Source organism: Otolemur garnettii, unplaced genomic scaffold (genome assembly GCF_000181295.1).
Source record: "Otolemur garnettii isolate 467f Iridium unplaced genomic scaffold, OtoGar3 scaffold00002, whole genome shotgun sequence".
NCBI classification, from domain to species: Eukaryota; Metazoa; Chordata; class Mammalia; order Primates; family Galagidae; genus Otolemur; species Otolemur garnettii.
Window position 1 is genome coordinate 10,399,308 of NW_003852397.1, and position 24,201 is coordinate 10,423,508.

General features: G+C 40.8%; 1 protein-coding gene across 1 annotated transcript in view; it reads right to left on the minus strand.

Annotated features, from left to right (window-relative positions):
- Positions 1–23,345, minus strand: part of HS3ST5 (heparan sulfate-glucosamine 3-sulfotransferase 5) — a 116,170-nt gene extending 92,825 nt beyond the window's left edge. The window contains exon 1 of the mRNA XM_003781603.2: positions 23,246–23,345. The gene's annotated coding sequence lies outside the window, so the exon portion shown is untranslated. The remainder of the gene's footprint in view (positions 1–23,245) is intronic.
- Positions 23,346–24,201: the final 856 nt, after the last annotated feature.

Genomic DNA, 24,201 nt, shown 5'->3' on the forward strand with positions numbered 1-24,201 from the left:
TAGCTAGGACGATAGGTTCCTGCCACAACATTTAGCTAATTTTTCTAATTTTAGTAAATATGGGGTTTCACTTGCTCAAACTGGTCTCAGATGCCTACACTTAGGTGATCTTTGCTCCTAAGCCTCCCAGAGTACAAGGATTACAGGTGTGAGCTACCATACCTGGCCTAAATAGTGTCTTTTTTTTTATTGAGCAATGATGATGATGATAATAATAATAATAAATGTGTCTTTTTTTTTTTTGAGACAGAGTTTCAGTATGTTGCTCTGGGTAGAATGCCATGGCGTCATAGTTCACAGCAACCTTGAACTCTTGGGCTCAAGTGATCCTCCTGCCTCACCCACCCAAGTAGCTGGGACTACAGGCACCCACAACAACACTTGGCTAGTTTTTCTGTTTTTGGTAGAGACGGGGGTCTCAATTTTGCTCAAGCTGGTGTGCAACTCCTGAGCTCAGGTGATCCTCCTGCCTCAGCCTTCCAGAGTCCTGAGATTATACGTGTAAGCCACCATGGCAGGTAGCTACAAACAATTTAAATGTGAGAGTATTTAAAAAATGTTTGCAAAGATGAATAACTATGTCACCCACAGATATGAACATCTTTCCCCTCCTACAGATAAAATCACAGTATAGTAAATGTCATTACAGAAAGTAACCTGTGCAATAAAACTATTTCAAAGTCTCAGAAGAGAGGCTAAAATGACAGCGTTGAACCAGTCTAGTCTTTGTGAGCTCTGCACGTGGCAGAGTTTTACGTCAAGGCTTTCCCGGTCATTCATGGGACACAGGCAGGTAAGGGAGGAGTGCTATAAGGACTGGCTTTATTTACCCTGGACTGCTAGGAAGTAAGAGTTATTCTCTTGCTTCGCTCACTAATTCCCACCTCAGTATCATAGGGATTATCTTTGCCTAAACACATTCATGGAGAAAAACATTCAGGTTTTTGCAGAAGAAATGCAAATGATGGATGGTGGCCACAGAGAAGACTGTAATTCTTTTTTTTTTCCTTTAATGACTCCAAAATACTCGTCCCTCATTCAATCTGTGTCACCAGTCTCCCCCCACAGTGGGGCAGACTGGCACAGAACCGCTCCTGACAAGGTTGATGACTTGCAGATCAGACCTGCTTTCCAGTGCTTTTAGCAGGGAGACTTCTTCCTGTTTTGAACTACGTGAAGTCAAGCAGGCAGTGTTCCCAAACATTGGCAGGCCTCTCATCACCTTTGGATGCACTATGACCAATACAGTGAAAGAAGTGATCACATCATTAAATGGATTTTCCACGAGTCACTGTCCAAAGACTTAAATTTCACAGATAAAATTAACACTTGATGAAACATTTTTGTTTACATCACAAGGGAAGAAATCTGTTTCAGCCTTATTGGACTGTCTTTGATAAGTTGCATAGTGGATACATACAGGGACCTGAAGTTAAAGTCTCCAAAAGTTTCTACCATATGATCAAAATGAACATTTAATGATGAAATTCTTATCCAGAAGGTAGTCCTCAAGTCAGTAAATCTATAGTAGATCAGCAGATAAATGAAAACAAAAGGTGGCAGGTCCAGAAAACCCACATATTCTGCTGCATTCTAGATAGAAAAGGCAAAGCCTTTGGCATCAGGTGGAACTTCACACTAATCTTAGCTCTGAAACTTACTAGGGATGGGAGGAAGAAAAGCTGGTCTCTCCCTGGGCTCCCTGAATTCAGAGTAAAGCACACAGGTGGATCATCCCTGAAGATCCTCCCAGATCACCCAAGAAAGAAGAGAGGAGGCTGGGGGCAGACCAGTCAGGGGAATGTCAACACGACCATCCCTATGTGGGGGGATCAGTAGGTGGGTTACGATCTTTGGACTCCTGATCAGCAGTTTAGATTGAGGAAGTTAAGATATCTCCCCTGCAGGGATGAAACCTGCTCCCCCTCCCCTTTTTTAAATATGTTATGAGATTGTTCCAGACATTCCATTATCCTGTGTTCCAGATTACTCCACCTTCCTAGGAGCCAAGCTTTCCCTCTAATCCTATTTTTTTTTTTTTTTTTTGAGCTCAATAAAAGACTCTTGAGAGACTGGATCAGTCTGCACAGCCTCACTCTGTCTCTTGGTACCTGAGACAATGGATGCCTCGCCAGGCTTCTTAAACTTTATGCCTTAAGTTGATGTGAAGTCTCCTTCTTCTTTCAGCCCTGTCTCCCTTGTTGGCCCCAAGCCTGGGTTAAGGTCCTTAAGGAACCCCCAACAACTAGCTAGGTGATCTGAACTGTATTGCAGTTTCCATGTATAAAATGCAAAGAATTGATACCTACTTCAAAGTGGTGTTACTAGAGTTAAAAGAGCAGGCTTTGTGTAGCTCCTATGACAGAGCCTGACATAACAGCTGCTTGGTAAATTTTTGTGTCTATCTGGCTCAGCTCATGCTCTGCTATTAGTCCAGACCTGAGCACTGGGAGCCCTCACCTGGTGACAGCGTATCTGTGTCTGTAAAGCCTGGGCCCTTCAAACATGCTCAGCTGATGCTTGTGGAAATTACCCTCACCCACCCCCTTCACTCCAGTTTCTCTACTTTCTGTTGGTTTTCGTCCATCTCAACTCTCACTTTTTAGTGTCCCTAATGGTTTACCCTGACAATCTTGGCTTTGAACTTGACCTTTCCTACACATCAGGTTCTGGAATTCTTCCCATGTTCCTTCAAGTTCGGGACCCAGGGCTTGGCTTTGCGCTTCTCAGTTGGTCTGGAAAGCACATTCCAGTCCTATCTCTCGCAGTTCAAAGGCTGCCTCACTAAAACAGAACACTTCACACTGACATTTCATCATCTTCTCAGGGATAAACTTTTTTATTACAGAAGACCCTTTCTCACAGTAGCTTAGTATGCTTCATGTTTCATCTCAGATGTTATTAGTCATGGCCCCAGCAGTGAGCCTGGCCTCTGTGGGCCCTGGTTTAAGGCAAGAGTGAAATGAAAAGACAAGTTTGGGTTTGGAAAGGCAGATCCCCACATCAGAGTAATGATGTGGATGCTTGCACGGGACACAGAGCCTGCTTGATCAAAAGGCGTGAATCTGGAGTGACCAGGGTGTTTTATACGTATATAAGATTAGAAGGTGAGAGAGGCCAAAACAGGAAACGTTAAATGTGAGGGGCCAAGTGTGTGGAGCAGGTAGGTCAAGGACACTTTAGGAAACAAACACAGCAGGTGAAGAAGTGAGAGCTGAGTCTGGAGCTGCCTAGGGGAGTGCATGTGAGAGGCCTGCTCCTGCGGGAGTGCCTTCACCCAGCAGGAACATGGCTGTCTGCAGCCAGGACACAGCCCTCTGCTCCGGGCTGATCATTCTGGTAAGAGTGCTGTAGCAGAATTTAAAGAATTTGGGGAAAGTGAGCCTAACTGATTTGTTAACCATTATACCTCATCACCTTTAAACCAACAGACAGCAGAAAGGAAGTTGCATCTTCCCAAGGTTGCAAAGAAACTGACTGCTACTGCTGACTGGCCGACTAAATGGGTCCAAAGCTTCATCATTTTCAATCCAAAAACTTGGTCTGATTTAGAAATAAGATTATCTTCAGCATTCCCACTAACCTTGGAAAAAATATCTAACCCAGTTGTTTTTATATATGCCTCTTCTCCATAAACCACAGCTCTACAAGGAGTCGTCTTTGATAGCAGGGGGGTTTATCCTGATGATAGGATAAAGACCGCTAAGTAGGATATTTGAGATAGACATCTATAGCACTGTTAATGAGTAATTAAAACAAGAAATTACAACTTTTCTCTTCCCTTAAAGAAGATAGTGCTGACTGGCATAAGTTTACTGAATTCAGAGAGAATCACATTGCCAAAGAAAGTGGAAGTCTGGCCCATTAAAGCTTGTGATTGTTTAACCCTAACCAAGACCCACAAAGGAGGGAATTTTTTTGTTCAGATTTGGTTAAGGAGAATCATGGACAAAGATGAACCTCCCAGAGAGAAGAGTCAGAAGCCATGGGGATAGATGATGACCAAGAGGGTCCTGCAAGATTCAAATAAGGAGACCAACCCGCTGGAAGGGCAGGGAGTGTTCGAGGTGCTTGAGCAGCAGGGTTTCATCACTGGATCAGAGACTGCTATATGTTTCCCAGTCCTTCTCTTTTAAATGGGAGATTTTATTGTAGTTTTCCTATTTCTATGCCAACACTTTATATTGGTACTTCCATGGGCAGAGCCAGACAACTTCATTGTTTGTTTATACATCACCAACACATGGATGTTATTTCTGCCTTTGAGGGAACGGTGGCATATAACTCTGTGCTGGATGCCAAGACTGGGTGAGACTTTGAAAGCATATCATTATTCGGCTATCCAGACACACAAACTTGGAGAGCTAGCATCACAAATTAGTTTCCTGCTTCCCTTGCAGCTAAATATGACTAAATTCTTACTAAGAGAATATGAGTTGAAGAGATGTATGCAATTTACATATTAGTTAAAAGAAAATTTCTTGCCCTTTATGTATGCTCCTCTATGGGAAGGAGCACTGGCATAGCTTCATCCTTGAAGGTCAAGATGATTTAAAACAGCACAGCAGGCATCTGGGTCTTGGATAACCTTTGGGAGCAGAGCCACACTACCAACCCCAATTGCTCACTCCAAATTGTTAGGTCAATGAGAAATAAAGTCTACTGTAGTTAAACTTCTGTTACTTTGGAGCTCTTTGCAATAACAAATATATCTTCCTTCACATTAAGGAATAAAATCATGATTCCAGAAGGATTTGACATAGGAGAAATATAAGCATCGCCTCTAGAGTAATCTGAATTTAAAATTTCAGTTCTACATACCATAAAGTCATTTTTATAGAATAATAATTGTTACATCAGCAGAAATTTATATTCCCCTAAAATTATATGTACAAAGGTACAATACATATATACAAAAGTTTAGTTTTTTTTATCAACTCCTCAAAAGTAGTCCCAAATGAATTTAAAACACTAACTAAAACTTTGGTGATCCTGCCCCGTCTAGTATCCAGAAGAGATAGGGTTAAATTACAGTTTCCCTTTGTTGGTTGGGGCAACATTTAACCAGAAAAGAAGTGAAGGAGGATTCTTGTGTGCTTTCAACTAGTGTTACTTTTACATACAAGAATCTCTATTCTATAAGGAGGACAGAATGGCTGTGTTTTTCTTGGCTCACCATCAAGTTATTCTTACTAAAAAGGAGTCTTTGCTCAATATTGCCACATAGATAGAATTAATTTAATAATATTTCCCACTTGGAGTTTGTTTTAATCTGCATGGTTACTCATGGACACTGTGGTATTCACACAGATCTAGACATCACGTAACCTATGTCCACACAACCATTAACATAAAAAACACTGTTAAGTGCCACCAAGCTTCAGTTGCCTACAGTACATAGGGCTGTTCAATAGTATTTGACCTTCTAAAGTTTCCTAAGACAGAAAATCTCACAAGCCAACATATAGAGACCCAGTTGTCCTTTAGACCAAGTACATCAAAGTAAGTACTCCAGATACGAGAAATTGTACAAGTGGCTTTTACAGAGAAGAGAACCTAGGGGAACCTGTTGCAATTCAGCCTTCACACGAGGGACCACAAGAGAAACCCCTATTTGACTTTCATTCAGGAGAGGTTTTGTGAAGAATATGTGGGTTCACAAGCTGTTTGCATTTTGTAGGAGAAGGAAGGAGGGATTTGCATTCTATATTATACATACAATAATTTTAAAAATGTTTCAGAGAAGGCATTAACGCCAGAATATAGGAGGTATATCAGTAATTGCAATACAACACTGAAAGAAAGCATTGCCATTTGTGTTCATATTTATTTATTTATTACAAGCACAGAGGGGAAAACACCCAGAAGGGACAGTCAAGGTGTCTTATGTGAATTTACATGGGAAGGCTTGGGTTTGGGACATTTTCAAAGCTCAAAGTGTTTTACTTCTTCGTGGGAGTGGGGAATTCTAGTGTAACTAGGAAGATAAACATCCTTAATATCCTTTCATCTTGCATTTTTACTGCTTATTTAAAGCATGAATAAAAACCCAGGAAGCACATATTATCTTGCTTTTGTAAATTTTAAATGACCATTTTTTCCAGTCGTTCAGATGAAGGCTGATTCTGATAGAACGAAGCACCTAAAAATGCTGCTGAGGGGGCACAGGGACTGACATGGGCCTCGCACATTAACCACGCCGAGTCAGGATGTTCCCTATTGTTTATTTTGGGCAGCATGATTTGACCCACAAAATGCCTCTCCGAAACCATGTAATAGAACTGTTTTTTTATAATGAGGTCCTTCTGTATTGGCTTTAAGATCAAATGTCAGTGTTCTTTGATCTTTGTTGCTCAGATGTTCTCATTATGTGGAACGGAATTCAGCAGGTGTTCGATTGTTTATCCAGTGGAGGGGAAGGTGAGCTGGGATTAAATTGTTATGGCATAGCTTTGTTTTAGGCCCGCTGACTCTCACTGAATTTGGAATAATTGTGTTGCTGCAATAGCAATCTTGCTAAGTACAATGGGACACTGAAAAGCTTGGCTCGGACTCTAATGGTCTGCAGCTACCATCTGTGGGATTGAAACTAAATGCCTCTAAAAGAAACGATCATAAATGTAACTAGCCATCTTGCTGATTAGCTTTCTGGTGAACGGGATTCCAGTTGCCTAAATGAACTAGAATAACCTCTTTCTGGAAGCCAGTGAAAGATGAACAATAATTTGGTTTTGAATAAGTATTTGCCCAGTACATCCCAACGTATTCAAAGCTCCCCTGAAGGAAGACAATCACAATCAAATTATGTAACATGGAAGCAATTGTATCAACACTCTGGAAACTGTAAATTGAAATAGAAAAACTCAGCTCTTGTGCCAGTGTTTTTAAGGTCACTTTTTTCCAATTCAACACTTTAAGCTATACTCTTATCTCCTAGTCTATTGTATGCTGGTAATTTCAAATTTATGTTTCTTAACTTATTTGAAATAAAATTTCAGTCTCAATTCTTAATATTAGCACAAAATTGTCTATTTTTAAAGAAAAAGAATTTCCTGTTGTAAGTACACACGTGTACACCCTTGTTCTCTGTGTACATATCCAGGTGACACACACTACTCATTAACAATTATTAATACATCTAAATTTTTAGCATTTTTAGCTTCTGACTTCAGAATTTTAAGCTTTTGAGGACATTATTCTCCATTGAAATCCAGCTAGAGATGAAATTTTAGGTTACTAGAAATAATTCTATTATTACCTGAGCTAAACATGAAATGATTTGTATAAAGGAGGAGCCTGAAACTCACAGGTAACTCTACAGATTGACTTTTCTCATTTTTCTTCTCAGAATGCCGTCTCACAGCCCAGGGAAGTTCAGAAGCTAATGTGGATTGTGTTGAGGATTGGATTAGAGGAGTCAGCACTGGCTCAGTTCTCAGCACGATCTCTTCCTATGGTTGAACCTCTCAAGCAGGTCCCATCCCTGTGGCCTGACCCTGGACCAGCTGGTCTTTGTCTTGGGCAGGGGGAATGCAGGACCTCAGCCTCAGGTGACCTTTGCTGCTGCGGCTTCAGCCTGTGCTCTGAGTTGTGATTGCAAATCGTCTGCCTTGTCTTGGTTTGCTGGTTCTGTTTTGTTAACTGAATCTGCTGGGGGACCTGCCTAATAACTTCATGCTCTGCAGTTTGCCTTATGTGAGTGCTACTCCCCCAGATCTGGTTTGTCCCTATCAATTCTACAAAGAGTTGTAGTCTTGCCTTTGGTCCCAGCCATTGGTTGAGACCCTACATGTCTGCTTGAATACTGCCCAATGCGTTATTTAACTTGTTCATTGAAACACCCTCTTCTTGCCTCAGTGTCTATGGGAGTGCTGCTGTGGTCAGCGCTGCTGTTCAGATACTGGGCCGTCTCCTGGTTAGACTTTCTCAGAGTACTAACAGTTGATATATATGATCTCTTGTATGTACCCTTCTGGTGGGTCACTGCTGGGTCCTAAATCTAAGTCTGTCCTGATTCAGAGTAACTCACTGAATAGCATTCAGTTATTCCATTAAACAACAACAGGCTGGTCTCCAACTCCTGGGCTCAAGCAATTCTCTAGCCTCAGCCTTCAAAAATGCTGGGATTATAGGCATGAACCACTGTCATCCACCCATAGGTTGGAATCCTTACATACTCTATTGAAATTCCATCACATTTCCTAATTGTCCAAATGTCTGCTTCCTTCTCTCCTCTCCTCTCCTTTCTTTTCCTTTCCTTTCCTTCTTTAGTTTTTTTTTGAGACAGAGTCTCACTTTGTTGCCCCTTGGTAGAGTGCTATGGCATCATAGCTCACAGCAACCTCAAACTCTCGGGCTCAAGCGATTTTCTTGCCTCAGCCTCCTGAGTAGCTGGGGCTATAGGCGCCCGCTACAATGCCTGGCTATTTTTAGAGACTGGGTCTTGCTCTAGCTCAAGCTGGTCTTGAACCTGTAAACTCAGGTTCCACCCACCTTGGCCTCCCAGAGTGCTAGGATTATAGGCGTGAGTCAGCACGCCTGGCCTGCTTCTACATTTTCACTGATACATTCTTCCTTCCCACAAACCTGTTGAAAAATGTCATCCCTCTCAATGGCAGGAGCTGCCTGATGCCCACCTTTATATTCATGTTGTCTGCAAGGCACACTCCCATCAGTCACACAGGTGGAGAGGTGAAGTCTTCATCCTGGACTATCACACTCTCTCTTACCTGACTGTAGTTAATTTTCTATGCTCAGCCATGAATGACAGAGTGGCAGTCTGTAAACCTATGAGGCCAGTACAAAACGAAAGTTATTTTCAGCTCTGCTTCTTCCATTCTGAGTTTCTGGGGCCCTCTTTTCTCCTCCCGTTCATCATGTAGGGACAGCCACACCCACTTTATTAATAGCTAATACCTCAGTACTCACAGCCATCCTTCAGACGTGGCATGATTAGATCCATTTTGCAGATGAGGAAACTAATATCCAGAAAGGCCATGGTTATTTTGCTTTCAGCTGTTTGCTGCCGGGTCTCTTCAAGTGGAAACAGAGTCCTGGGAGCTCAAAGGGACTGCCCGCACCCAGAGCAGGGGTGGCTTCAGCGGGGAACTACAACTGCCTCTGATTTTTCCTATTCCCTGCTGAACCTACCCCTGCTGTGGGTGCAGGCAGTCCCTTTGAGCTCCTAGGACTTTTCCTTGCTCACTTTTCCAAGTGATGAAACTGAGATTGTATGAATTAATGCACTATCAACTGTCAATGTGGCTTATTTACTCAGTTGGACCAAAATCCTTGAGTGGTTTGCATACAGCCTAACCCCCCATCACATCTGATAATTTCCTGCCATCCTTTTTTTCCTTCATCTGTGTCATCTGATCCCCTTGCCTGGTAGAGGCAGGGCTGGGGGCAAACAAACTCACAGCAAGTTCCTGCGTCTGGTATTTGTAGGTCATGTTTCCTCCTCCTGACCTGTGTTCACCAAGACGTGGGCAGGGCTTGCTCCCGGTGACCTCTGTCAAACGTTATCTTACCTGAAAAGTCTTCCCCAACTGCCACATATCAGATGGCAATTCCTCTCCCTCAATCCCCTTGGCATTTCCCGCACACTTGACTTCGCCTTATTTTCCTCCTTGCCCTTGGGCGTAGGTTCACTGCTTCCCACATGCCCCCTCATGCCCAAGTAGGACGCCCACTCCAGGAGCACAGGCCATCAGTTTTGTTCACTGCTTTTGATCTAGCACAGAGATGAACCCTGAAAGTAGTAGGTGCTTGAGAAGAATTCATTGAACAAATTTATGTGAATTATTTTGTAGAACAATATCTCTTGTGCTTACTACTAATGTGTTTAGCTCTACTTAGTACATACCGTGTTTTATTGTGATACTAAATTTTTTTAATGACTACTTTATCTTGCAACTTAATAAAGTGTCTTCTTCATCTCCTACCCTAATTTCAAGTGTCCTATATAGGTTTAAATAATGGGCTACAAATAAGAAAAAAAGGAAAAAGAACAGAGAGTAAAGTGAAGCCCATGGTAGAGTTAGACAAAAATATTAGCCTTGTGTTAACCAAGCCAGTGGACTGTATTAAAAATTAGGAAAAAGGGAGAAAAAAGACAAACACACTACTCTTTGGTTCCAGGAGTCCACTGTGAAAAAATCTGGGTTTGAATCCAGGTCTTACTACTTATGTGGTGTGTACTCAGGCAAATTACTTAATTTCTCAGATTCTGACTTTCCTTTTCTGTAAAATAGACAGCATGGGGTTGTTGTCATGGTTCTGATGGAGATTACATGAGAAAAGAAGTCTCAGCGCACAGCCCAGTGCCCGGTCCATATGCTCAATCTGAGAAGAAGGGTCCTCGCACGGGAGGTGAGGGAACGTGAGTGTCTCTGCCACAGGCCACGCCAGCCATTCCACAAAGCAGCCAGCTCCTCAGCTCTGCCCTTGGAGCAACAAAAGCACTGTGTGAAGATGCAGAGTCTGTGAAAGGGCCCCTTATATCACACTCCGAGGCCACATGGTACAATTTTAGAAGGAAAATTCCCCCAAACACTGTCCTTTTAAAACACACAAACGTCCCATGCTATACTGACTTGAGCTTGGTGTGAAATGTGATAATAAACACACCGTACATTTATAGATGGGAACAGAAGCAGTGCTTTCACAGGGAGCAGCTCCCGAAACTAATTGGCTATGCTTTTACCTTGGTGCACCAGCACCAACCGCCTGTAGCAAGGAATGAGCCAGGCCGAGTGGACGATACTGTAAATAACAGCCACCAGGAAAAAAAAAAAAAAAACCCGAAGAAAATTAATTTTCAACAGTGGGACAGAGGAGGGAACATAGAATGGTGTTTCTCCTGCTTGTGATTTATAACATGTCCCCTCTTAACTCACGATCATGAATCACAGGCTTTGCTTGCCCGCAGTCTGTTCTCTGAGCTGGCCTCTGCATGTGCACACACGCGAGGACTGAGACTTTCCTCCCGCTGGGAATTCTTCTACGCTGTGCTTCCACAGCTGAGTCTTCCCGACATTAACAACAAAAGATCTCCAAAAGTATTTTTTCCAAAGAGAATCCCCTCCTCTAACCTATGTCTGTTTTTTTCAGAATTCTTACCTGACCTAAAACTCATATTACTCTAAAGAACATGTTTATGTCCAAACAGCGATGAAAGCCATATTGTGATCAAAAGTGGCGTGTATTTTAACGTTATGCGAAGTTTAAAAATGTGTATTTACCAAATAATAGTGTAACTGTCTTAAAAATACAGTTAGGTAATGTGTTGTTGAGAAATCACATTACCTGGAATTCCATTACCTGTGTTTCCATTGATTATTTGTGCCCTGGCTTGCTAAAAGCTCGCCTCTCCCCAGCAGTCTCCACAGATCTCCGTCTTGACAAATCTGGTGGTTACAGTCTCAGTGCCAGCTGATTGCACGTGCTGGCAGCCTCTGGTAGTCTTCGCCATTCACTCCTCTCCAGAAAGGTTTCCTCCATGATAACCATACTTGGCACATTTTCCCACCACCTCTGTTGCTGTTTCTTCTCAGAGTCCTTTGAGGTTCTTCTCCTCGCACCTCTATAGCAAGGCCTTTCCTCGGGGCGCTGCTCTGGGTCTCTCTCTTCTCACTCAAAGGTCTGCTTATCAACCTGGGCCATGCCCACGGCTGCCGCATTTACCATGTTATTGGCGTCTTCATGGCAGTTTTTGCTCCGTAAGTGGTCACTTACGGGTTTTTGGCATTTACCTAGTAACAAGCTCCTGGGTCTTAACATGCCCCAGTGGAGCCCATCGCCTTCCATCTCTGACCTGCTCTTGGGTTGTGCATGTTTTCCTTCAGCAACTACCGTGACTCTCCATCCCTTTGTCCAGGCTAGAATTACGGGCACCATCCCAGATTTCCAAGTGGGAGACTTTCTCCCCATCCTTTATCCCCTTCCTGTTCATGCTGCCAAGACCTGAATCTGGACCAGTGTTAGTTACTAGCTCTCTGCTTACTTCCTACCCCCGTCTTGCTCCTGTCCAGTCCTCTCTCCCCTTAGCACCGATGATGTTCTTTCTAATACGCAAATCTGATCATGACACCAAATTTAAAACCATATAATAGTTTCTCTGAGTGGAATGGAGGCTGTGGGGGCTGGGAGTAAGGGTGGGGGGACAGGGAGATGTCAGTCAAAGGGTGCAAAGTTTCAGTTAGACGAGAGGAATACGTTTGGGAGATGCATTCCCAGCATGGTGACTATAGTTAGTAATGCTCCAAAATTGCTAAGAGAGTAGACCTGACATGTTCTTGTGACCAAAAAAATACCAATATGTACGTGAGGTACACATATCAAAACATCACAGCGTACACCGAAAATACGTGTACATACAAAGTTTTATTTGTCAGCCATACCTTAAAAAAATTCAAAATAATAAAATCATTCAATGGCTTCTACTTACTCCCAGGATAAAGTAAAAAATCCACAAGTCCAGTCTCGAGGGCCTTACTGGAGTGGTCCCTCCTGCCTTTTTCGCCTTACCTCTTTCTTCCTGATACTTTTCCTTTTCTTTCCCCTATCCCCCATCTTCTAAGCTTCAGGCTTTCTGAACATCTTCACATCCTCTAATGCTGTGTCTTCTGCCTGGTGCATTCATGTCCCTGATTCTTACCCCTTTCTTCTCTGACACCTCCTGCACATCCATCCGTAATCAACTGAGCTGTCACTGGTTGCAGGAAGTCTTTATGCCTCTCTTGCTCACACCCCCAGTGTCCAGACCTTCCCTGTCCCACTGCACTGGAACTGCCCATGGACGTGTCAGCCTCAACAGCACTGTATGCTCCAGGGTGGGTCTGAACTGTCTGAGGTGGAATCCCTGCATCTTACTTGGTGCAAATCATGTAGCAAGTACTCAATATGTATTTACAGAAAAAATTAATGAAAGGAAGAATAAAATCTAGTGGTTAAGTTCTAATTGGCTTGATAATATGTCTGCCTTTCTCTCAATTGTGAGCAGCAGAACCTTTACTATTAATATCTTTAGACAGAGGTTGAAAGAATATTCAACTTAAAACTGAACAACAACAGTACCACCATCCATTCATTGAGTATTTATCATGGGTAGACTTTATTTTTTATTATGAAATGTGTGAAGTGCTTCATGTGTGTTATTTCATTTTGCTCCAAGAGTGGCCTATGAGGCAGGAACTATTATTTTCCCCAGGTAACAGATGACAAAAATCAGGCTAAGGGAGATGAATAATTTGGCCAAAGTCCACTAGCAGAGCCAGGATTCTATGCAATCTCCAAAGCACATAAAAAACTATTCAGCAAAATAGATCAATGTGTTCGCCAAAAAATGAATTGAGGACTTGTTCTTTGCAAAATACCACGAGGGCAATATACACAAAATCCCCGCTCTGCTCTAGTAAAAATACTGGTGCCTAGTTATTACCACCAGCATACGATTGGGCAAACTGAAAAACTTTCCAGCAATTCTACATCAGATACTGTAATTTCATTATTTAGTATAACAATATGAATGCTCAAGGTCATTAACAGTCAAATCCAGATGCAAATGCAAATGGAGAAATATAATGGAAAACCAAACAGCCTTTTGTTGACATCTAAGCCCATACTCTTCACTGTAAACAAGTACTAAATTACAGAATTCTAAGCCTGGGAGAAATCTAGAAATTATTTACTCAGCGCTTCCCAGTTATTTCTAAGCCTGAAGCCCAAAGCAATATAACTAGTAACTGGAAGAGATTACCCAGATTCATGAAAACTGGCTGGCCGTCTCTATGAAAGCTGAATCTGTATCTACCCTGTGACCCAGCCACTCCACTTGGAGGAATAAACCCCGCAGAAATGGTTGCTATTTCAGTCAAAGACACATATGATAATGCATGTAGCAGCATTTTTTGCACCAGCCCCGAACTAGAATCCACCCAGTGATCATTCACAGTAGGACATTACTAGTAAATAAAATAAGATACATTTAAACAATGGGATATACCACGCAGCATGAGAACAAGTACAACTGTCCACAACCACATGAATGAATCTTGAAATCACTATGCCAAGCAAAAGAAGTTACGCTTCTATTTACATAAAGTTCACCCCCCAGCCTAATCGGATCACTGATGTCATAAGTGAAGAATGTGCTTACCAGGGCTGGGAGGTACCAGCTGGAGGGGAATCGAGGAATGTTGGGTGGGAGGCTTGTGATGTCTGTTTCTTGATCGGTGCTACTTTGCCAGGTGTCCTAAGTTTGTGAAAGTCCAGTGAGCTATATTCTTAAGATACGTTCATTCTTCTGTGTGTATGTTCTATCTGAATAAAAGCTTTAACCCTTCTGTCCCCCACAAGAAAAGAAACCTTGATATTCACTTCATAAGTCTAATATATTATCAAGAAATTTTCTGGCATAATGGGAAACAAATTATGGAAGGATTTGAATCTTAATTCTGCTAAAACTAACATTTGCTTTACTCATATCAACAAAAACAAATACTTCCATGTCGAAAACATTTGCTCAAGAAACAAAAATGTTTGATGAAAAAACAAAACACAATATTGCCTTTGGCAAGCACTTGTAGGATTGGAAGTCGGGAAAGAAAACTTCTAAATTGTTCAGTGAATTTGCTTCCATGCTCTGTTTATGCAAGAGTCAGAATTTTGTCAAGTTGTCTTATTACTTTAAAAAAAAACTTGTAGGGATAAAATTAATTATAACAGAAATAAAAAGCTTAAATTTTTAAAATGTTGCCATGGATACATTCCAACTCCACACAGTTGTATGAAGCCTGATGTGTAATAGGCATTCAAACATTTTTGCTACAGGAATGAATAGCGTGCATTGAGTTTTCTTTAAAACCTTCCTAATCAATGTTTGTCACATGGAGATACAATGATTTTTTTTTATATACCTGGCTAAATAGAATATTATTTATTTTTTCTTACGATGTTAGTGCATATATAATAGACAACTTTGACTATGAAAAAACTCTAGCAAAGTGCTAATTAATATTATTTCACAAAATACTCCAAACGAATTACGAAGCCACACGAATCGTTTAAGATAAAAAAGTTGCATTAAAGAAAAATGGGACAGTCATTAAGACTTTAGAAAAATGACTACAAATCACCCCCAAGCTACATTTAGAGAAAATAGTAAGACAAAAGTATTATTCTCCCTGGAGTAACTATATATTAAATTAGTGTCTTGAAAACCTTAGAAAACATTAGCTTTCAGGGAAAAACACTTAAAATTTATATTTTCTACTTTTCCGTAATATATTTTTACTGTGACTCTAAAATCTGTCTAAACCACCATTAACATTTTAAAAGAAAGTTCTTGGGTTCTCACCAAACAGAAATAAATAATACCTGACAACAGCATTAGGGAACATAAACATAAAATTACCTGTTATTAAAAACTGAGCACATTTTTCTCAAAGAAATATATTACTCAGCTGTAAAATAGTATGTTTGCCATTCACACTAATGTTTCAACATTATGGTTCAATCTTCTAAAAAGCTGACAAGGAAAATAATGGCGTAATAAACTAATTCATCATTGTGCAAAAGAAACCGCTGGAATAAATTGTAATAACCTTTCAAAAACTAGCAGCTTTTAAAAGTATTAATTTCTACTCCAGATAATTGGAAAGGACACCTGGGTGGGTAGGCAATATTTTTTATGGGATTGCTCTGTCAGGGACTCAGATTGTCTCTGGACTCAGCAATGATCATTTAGCACTAAATGACAGTGAATCTTGCAAATGGGTCTTCCTAGATGGTGCTTGCCATAAATTACCAAACTCAACTCCCCTCAAGGTCAGCCCTATGAGAGGGCAGGTATCAAACGGCCTCACCGAGACCTAGAGTGGTCCTTGGGTTTCTCATAAATGGACAATAGTCTTGTTGGCTGCCATAAAATCAACTTAATGGACTGACAACATAAATTACCATCAAACTTGGACAACATTCTTCCTTAGGAAATAGCTAAAGAATGCTTTCATATCAGAGCTTGGGAAAATGGATAACAAGATGTTTTGCTCTATACTAGATCATAAATATTTTTAACAATGCTAAGTGGTGAGTGAATTAATATTAGAATCCACGATATGTTTTACCTGATGCATTGGAAACAGATCTAAGTACTAAAATGACACTTGCTTTCTGAAATAACTGATACATACATATAGATGCGTATTATATCATAGTAATGCAATCAGTGTTTGCGTGTTGAGGAAGAAAGTTACACTTGCCTGGCACACAATATTTTTCATAAACATAGAAACTAAAAAGAAATTGCTTGCTTTCAAATCCTATTTTATCTAGCCTTTTGGGTCCACAGGAAAGAAACATTCTTGAGCTCTCACGAAGCTCCCAGCCCTGGATAAATCATTAATTCATTTTACCTGTGTTTCCATTTTTCCATCTGTAAAGTAAATATTATACATTTGAAGCTAATGGAATTAATCCTGAGAAGAAGTTAGTAAAAAAACCCAAACTGCTGAAGATGTTGATGTTTTTGTAAAATAATATACTTTAGACTTAATCCACAGTCTTAAAATTCAATTTGGTAGAAAATATAATAATAGCTAAATTAATAAATTAAAAATTTGAAGGTAAATGAAACATCATGATTTAGCTGAATGTTCATCTAATTGTGCTGACATCCTGTAACTGAAGTTATTACCATTATTATTTTGACACAAAGATAAAATTATCCTCTCAGTGGTTTTTATACTACAATGTATGATTTCTTAAAATGATGGGGTTCCCTGTGTATTTTGCCGAAACAAATGCTACATTGAGTAAAAACAAGGTCTTTCCTGAATCCAGTGGCATTGGGGACCAGAAGTATTATTTACAATGTCTCATGAACTCTATGTACTTTGTAAATTCTAAAAGTTCTCAAACTGAATGTAAAGTTAGTGAGTTTGTGTCTTCCCCTCCGATCCTTAGTCACCAGCTTCTGTTATGTCTTCCTCTGAGTCATTGCTGATATTTATTTCTTCCCTTCTGTTCATGCTGTCACTTTTGTCCAGAACCTCATCACCTCATGCCTGAATTATTGCAGATGTTTCTTTACTTATGTTCTATTCTCAACAATCCATCCTGCCTACTTCTGCCAAATTGATCTTTTTTCTTTTTTTTTTTTTTTTGCAGTTGTTGGCTGAGGTTGGGTTTGAACCTGCCACCTCCAGCATATGGGGCTGACGCCCTACTCCTTGAGCCACAGGTGCCGCCCAAAATTGATCTTTTTTTAAAGAAAAGTTTTAATTACATCCTTCCCCTGCTCAAAAATGGGCAATGATTCCCCATCACCTGGAGCCAAAGGCCAGACTCCCCACCTAGAACCAAGGCCTTTGGGTCTCCCGGCCTCACCTCCTTTACCCAGCTTTCCTGCTTCAGTCCCCCTGCGTACACCTTCAGGACCACGTATGAATTTGCTGCCTGGCTACCTCTACAATGTGTGATGGCCTGGCCAGTGCTGTCCATCCTTTCCGCCAACCCACTTGCCTTCCCTCTATGATGCCTTTTTGACTATTCAGCCTCTAGTCGACACCTCCAGCCATGAAGTTGAAGCACTCTTTTTTTAAAGCATGATTTATTTCATAATCACTATAATTACACAACTTTGGCTTCTGTTGGTTAATGGTTCCATTATCTTCTCCCTAATTGATTTGTAAAGCTCTTTTAGGGCTGGGGGTTTGAGTTCTTACTATAGCCCAGTGTCCCCAGCAGAGAGTTATGAAATAGCTGGTAATCAATAGACACTTGTTTCACAAATGCTGCCCTAGGCTTGTATATGATTAGGAGGAAACCTATTCAGTGGTGTTTGTTACTAACTTGTGGTATTTCAGAATAGCAACTTATGTATGTGAGGTAGTTTTCCTCAGTTTAATACATTTGGCTTTTGTTTTGAAGTTTTTAGTAAAATTCTTGACTATGAAATATAAGCTAAGCACAGAGGACCTATAATGAGAAAAATCTAACTTTAAAGTCAACCTAGCGGCTCGGCGCCTGTGGCTCAAGTGGCTAAGGTGCCAGCCACATACACCTAAGGTGGCAGGTTCGAATCCAGCCCGGATCCGCCAAGCAATGACGGCTGCAACCAAAAAATAACCAGGCGTTGTGGTGGGTGCCTGTGGTCCCAGCTACTTGGGAGGCTGAGGCAGGAGACTCGCTTGAGGCCAGGAGTTGGAGGTTGCTGTAAGCTGAAAGCCACGGCATTCTACCCAGGGGGATAGCTTGAGGCTCTGTCTCAAAAAAAAAAGTCAACCTAGGCAGTATTAGAATAAACACAAACTGGTGCATATCGATTGAACGAATGTTAATGTTCTGAAATCTCTCTACTACTCAGTTTTTAAATTTAAAAGCAAAAAAGTAAACACGTAGTAGTTCAGAGAGTGTTTAGTTTATAAATCAGACATATACTTTACCTTATGCTAGTCACTAATAGAAAGAACATGGACTTTGTAACTTGCAAAGACCTGCATTGGCAACTTGGTTCTGCTCCTTAGCAGGTGTGCCGTCTTGCGTCAGTTTCCCAATATTTTTGAACCTTAAATTTCTCCTAAGGCAAATGGGATTATTAATTTCCAACTCATTCAAAAGGCCTGGGATGAATGAACATGATCGAGCTATTTATCAAGATGTGAATTTACGTTCCCTAGTGCACCCAACCTAGCACCCAGCACACACGTTCATAAGTGGTATCGATTACTACAGTTTGTGTTTGAGAGCTTTTCTTTTTCACTCATTACCTCCTGGCCTGATAGTTGAAGAGTATGGGCAGAGGGGCCTAGAAGATCCGAGTTTGAATTGTGGCTGTATCATTTATTAGTTTACCTGTGAATTAACCTATCTGAGCCCCAACTTCTTCACTTGTATAAGATGATTAAAAAATCTACTTGCAAGCTGATTAAGAATGGTCTATTTTAAAGTGTCTAGCATGGAGCAGGCACTCTATGAATGCCAGATATTATGGCAATTCTTATGAGTTTTCTCACAGATACCCCGTTATGTATTGAAAAACACACAGTCATCAATACTTTCTAAATAAAAAAGGTAGGACTTTTTCCCTATTATGTTTCACTCTCTGGCAGGCTTATGTTTAATTATTAGAAATAATATCTATATAGTGACTTACAGTTTACAAAATACTTTTAAAACTGAAGACTATATCCCAAATTAGCTGTTTGTTGCTATATTACTGCAACCAATAGCCTCACAATCAAAATGCTTAATAATTAACAATAACGATAAACTGCAAATACTAAGAAGGCTATTACAAAAAGTCAAATGTATTATTGTCACGAACCTATATTTTTAGAAATAGTTGACAGTTGAAATTGGCCAGATGAAATTGAGCAGTTGATCATAGATTCTCCATCTCAGCCGTAGATCTTGGAAGCAGAGGCCTCCTCCAGGTAGGCGCTGGCAAATGATATATAAAAGTGGTTTCTTCACTTTTTTTTTTTTGGCCAGGGCTGGGTTTGAACCCACCCACCTCCGTATATGGGGCTGGCGCCCTACTCCTTGAGCCATAGATACTGCCCAGGTTTCTTAACTTCTTTTTGACTCCTAAAATGCTGTTTAACATCTGAGCTAAGCTACCTGTTTGTATTCAGGCTAAAATACAATTTTTTTTTTTTGAGACAGAGCCTCAAGCTGTCCCCCTGGGTAGAGTGCCGTGGCATTACAGCTCACAGCAACCTCCAACTCCTGGGCTCAAGCGAGTCTCCTGCCTCTGCCTCCCAAGTAGCTGGGATCACAGGCACCCGCCACAATGCCTGGCTATTTTTTGGTTACAGCCATCATTGTTGTTTGGCGGGTCCGGGCTGGGGATTCGAACCTGCCACCTTAGGTGTACGTGGCTGGCGCCTTAGCGGGTTGAGCTATAGGCACCGAGCCTAAAATACAATTTTTAAAAAAAGTTTAGTAGGGAGTGTTTGAAATAAGTTTACATTAGTAAACAAAAGAAAAAGAAATGTGGGTTACTTTCTTAAATGTAAATAAACACACCGTGTCATATCCTGAGATTAATGACTTACTATCTAAACTCAGTAGGAAGGTAATTAAGTGCTAAGAAATAGAAAACATCTCACAGTTGTATAAGACTGAGCTGTTTCTACTCTCACAATAACTGAAGCATGTGCTTAATAACTCATCAAACACATTTACTTCCCTTCACCCATCCACAAGGTCAAAACCAGTCATCAGCCACAACCTGAAGTGTCATTAATTCCCTTGAAAAACTGTTAAGGAGATTGTTTCAAGAAGCAGCAGGCTGGATCCCAGTGAGGGTGTTTCAGGGTCTCTGGGCGGAGCACACTTCTTGTTAAACCCATGTCTGCATGAATAGTATCACTCTTAATGTGCTGTGTGAGTATCTTTTGTAGGAACAACCCCTGAACAAGGCAGTGGCTCTATATACAAAAGTGCTGATGTCTGAGGTTTTGTCCCATATCCAGTCCTTGGGTGAGTACGGCCATTACACCTACATGTTATATCATGTTTTAAAATGGGTTTCAATGCTTATATTTACCAGACTCATACTATCATTTATGTTCACAGCATCTCTGATCACTTTAAAGCCATTTTACAAATACAGTATTTTTGTCTTCATGGAAACGTCCTGTGAGATGAAGACACCAAGGCATGAGGAGGTTATGTGACAGGCCTGAGGTCACTTGAAGTTAGTGTCCTAGGAGTGCACCTGCCTCAGGATCATGAATCCAGGCCTCATTTCATTCCCATTATTACCACATCGTTGGTTTGGTCTTTGGATTAAACTCGTACTGCAAATTCTTTTTCACCAGCTGTGCAATTTTTAAATATGTTAATTAAACACTCTGAATTTTAGCTTCCTTGTTGGTAAATGAGGAGAGCAATGCCTACTTCTCAGAGTTATTTTGAGGATTAAATGAAATGATGTGTGGAAAGTAAAAATCCTAGAATAAGGTTAAGAGTTCAAAACTGTTAGCCTTTCCAATCCTCACTCTAAGAAATGCTTCACTCAAAGGCAGTTAGTTCCCTTACATCTACGGAGACTCTCTGAAGCTACTCTGGAATTCGGGGTAAGCCAGGGGGTCACAGTATACCTCATATATTAGTGTGGTGGCAAAATTAATTTAATCAAGGACTTACTGATAATTCACCACATCCCAGGACAGTGCTCAGCCCTGCAGGTGCACAAATGAAGTAGCAGCAGCCAAGAAACTTTGCAAGTGAGATGAACCAGACATGCTGGTGATTCCCTAGACAATAAAGAGATTCGCAGAATGGCTAGAATGCCATGTTGATCAGGGCTCTCTGTCAAGTCTCCAAAATAATTTCAAGTAGAATCAGATAATTTTAAAGGTACTTCACATACATTTTATAGTTTACTCTAAAATGGTATATTCTGTCAAATTTAAAAGTGTCCTTTTTGTAGACAGTGACACTGCATCCAACCTGCTATCACAGGGGTGAGGAAGACAGGGTTGTCCGAAGGGCCAATCTCTCAGTTCTCCAGCAGAGACATGTTGGAAAGCTGTTAGGTGTTTCCATTACTTGAGTCACATAAACTGTAAAATAACCTAGGGTAGAAACAGTCACTGGGCATTTTCTTCTTCCTTTTCCTACAGGGCCTCAAAACAGAAATACTGGTTGAGTTGAATTTTAGCCTCTAAATCAGACCCAAAAAAGTAATTTTGACCCCTCCTCATTTGGATTCACTCACAAAAAATGTATTTACAACTAAAAGCATTTCACATTCAAAACATTTTTAAAATATCAGACCTTGTGAAATTTCAGCATTGTTTAGTTTAAAACCATATGAATAGAAGGGAAAATTTTAATCCTTATCAATAACAATCAGTCACAGGGCACCTGTGTGTGAGCGAATGTTCACAATGAAATGAAGAGGATTTAAGGTCAGACAATTCAGTTCTGATTCTGCCTCCTTGAACAATGTTGGGCAGAACCTTGACCTCTCAGAGCTGCCACAGTGTCCTTGTTTTGAGAATGGGGCAATGCCATCTATTCCAGAGCATTATTGAGAAAAATCAGTTGAGTTGGATTATACAGTGATGTATATACAGTGATGAAGGCAATGATTTTTGAGTGTTTAATATGTATCAAATGCTATTCTACTCCCTTTTCATTTATCAGCTCATTTAATCACAACCCGCGAGATGGACATCACCCCTATTTTGGAGATGAAGAAATTAAGGCCCAGAAAGTTTCACCAAAAAACCTTGCCAAGGTCACTCAACTAGTCATTGGCTGAGTAGGAGCTCAAACTCAGAAAGTCTGGCTCCAGCGTCTGTGCTCTGAATCCCCTCTCCGTTGCTCCCTCCACCAGGTCAGCTCATTATACACCTGTTTCCCCTCCTCTTGGGTTCCTGGTTTATACAAGAACACAACAGATCCTGACTTTTCCAGAAATAAACAGCTGTTACGCAGAGACATGCGAATATGCAGATCAAAAAGCAATACATGATAAGGAACTTGCCCAACAATTTTCAAAGGAAGGGTGTAAACACATTTTCATAGAAATCTGGGAGAAGGGAAATAATGGGGATGGAGAAATCAGCAAGGTTTTTCTAATGAAGGTAGAACCTGACTTTGGCCTTGGAGAGTTAATGGAACTAAAACCAGCAAAGATGAGTTAGGAAAGTTATTTCAGATAGGAGGGACAGCAAAGATGAAGGATTTCTGTGTTCAGGAAAACAAGAACTTGTTTTCAGTGGGGGGGAAGGTTTCTACATGGGGACACTGAGATTAGAGAGCAGGCGGCAACGTGAAGCTATTGTTGTAGAATGTTTTAAAACTTCAAGACAGGGGTGGCTCCTGTGGCTCAGTGAGTAGGGCACCAGCCGCATATACCAAGGGTGGTGGGCTCAAACCTGGCTCTGGCCAAACTGCAACAACAACAAAAAAACAGCTGAGTGTTATGGTGGGCACCTGTAGTCCCAGCTACTTAGGAGGCTGAGGCAAGAGCATTGCCTAAGCCCAAGAGCTGGAGGTTGCTGTGAGCTATGATGCCATAGCACTCTACTGAGGGCAACAAAGTGAGATTTTATCTCTAAAAAAAAAAAAAAGTTCAAGACAGGAGAGAAGACCGCCTGTCGGAGGATTCCAGGGGTTCCTGAGTAGCTGTGACCGATGGGATGGCAGGTGTATAGCATGGATAGGAATAGGGAGAGTTAGATAATGAATTGCAAGCGCACCCAAGAGTCTTCAGTACACGTACCTACATTCAGACACGTCCAGTGATTGCAGCGATGATTAATTATCTTGTTGGCGGATATTCCATGGCCTCTCCTCACCTACCCGCTGTCCTTTTGGTTTGTTTGTTCCCCGCTTGTTACCACCTGGGGTTGGACATGGAGGCAAAGTGATTTTCCAATTATTAGTCTTTCTGTTTTTCTTGTCCCTTAGAATCTGTGGTTAACGATTTGTTGTGAGAACAAGTATATTGTGGTTGACAAACTTATTTTCTTTTTCTTTTCCTCATACTATTTCCAGTCTCTTTATTGAACAAAGTGCTAATAATAAGAGCAGAAATCACATCTGAGCTTACCCTGGGACATGTAATTGTTAATTCCCCTTGATCAGGGATGGGGTTGTAAATTGAGAGCTACCCACGTGTGCTTTTAAATAATGCTCGCATAGCAGAACCTCATTTATGATCTGTCGGCTGAGAATTTTAGGTGAGAGTGATTAAGTTTATGCTCTTTAAAAATGATTTCTATTGTGTATGTGCAGACTAACCTTTGACAGTGATGATTATCTACATCAGTCATTTGTACCTTTGCTACCACCTGAATATGTTAAGCAGTTCTTGCTTCTTCTGAAGTTGAATATAGACTATCAGAAGACTTGAGTAATTCTCTAGCCACAGAGGTTTGGCTTTAAAACTAAAGTTCTATATTAAAGGGGTTAAAAAAAGAAAAGAAAAAGATGGGAGAATTGCTTCTTGACCTTTGGCTAAGATGAAGTGTAGAAAAATATGGTAAAAATACAACCGCCAATTTCAAAACTCCTTTTAAAAAGTAATATTTAATCACTATTCAGGCTAATTATTAAGAGTGTGCATGACATCTAAATAGATTGTAGGGACCAAACCCATCATTATCATTGATATATATTCAGTAACAGTAGATACAAAGATTATCCTGGTCCAAAATGGCCCAGAGATCTATCTTT